Source organism: Hylobates moloch, unplaced genomic scaffold (genome assembly GCF_009828535.3).
Source record: "Hylobates moloch isolate HMO894 unplaced genomic scaffold, HMol_V3 SCAFFOLD_13, whole genome shotgun sequence".
NCBI classification, from domain to species: domain Eukaryota; kingdom Metazoa; phylum Chordata; class Mammalia; order Primates; family Hylobatidae; genus Hylobates; species Hylobates moloch.
In genome coordinates this window covers 102,442,321-102,442,627 of record NW_026652288.1, presented here as the reverse complement: position 1 = coordinate 102,442,627, position 307 = coordinate 102,442,321, and positions in this window count along the sequence as shown.

Below are 307 nucleotides of genomic sequence, written 5' to 3'. Positions count from 1 at the left end.
ACAGACTGGGAAACTGAGGCCTGGCAAGGGGAAGGGACTCACCCAGTGACTTCATGGCTCTCAGCCCTGTGCCACTTCTCTTACCCTCTGCTGCCTGTCACTGAACCAAGCAAGCCCAGACTGCCCAATGGATCAATGGATCAAAGGTTTGAAAATTAGCTGATTGGAGCCAGGGCTGCATTTCTCAAAGAAAAAAAGATATTTCATGATCATGCCAGACGGCCTTGGGGCCTGGCTTCTCCACTTCCCAGTTCCCAAGGGTCTCCTCCTTTCCCTTCCCTTCCCTTCCCTTCCCTTCCCTTCCCTT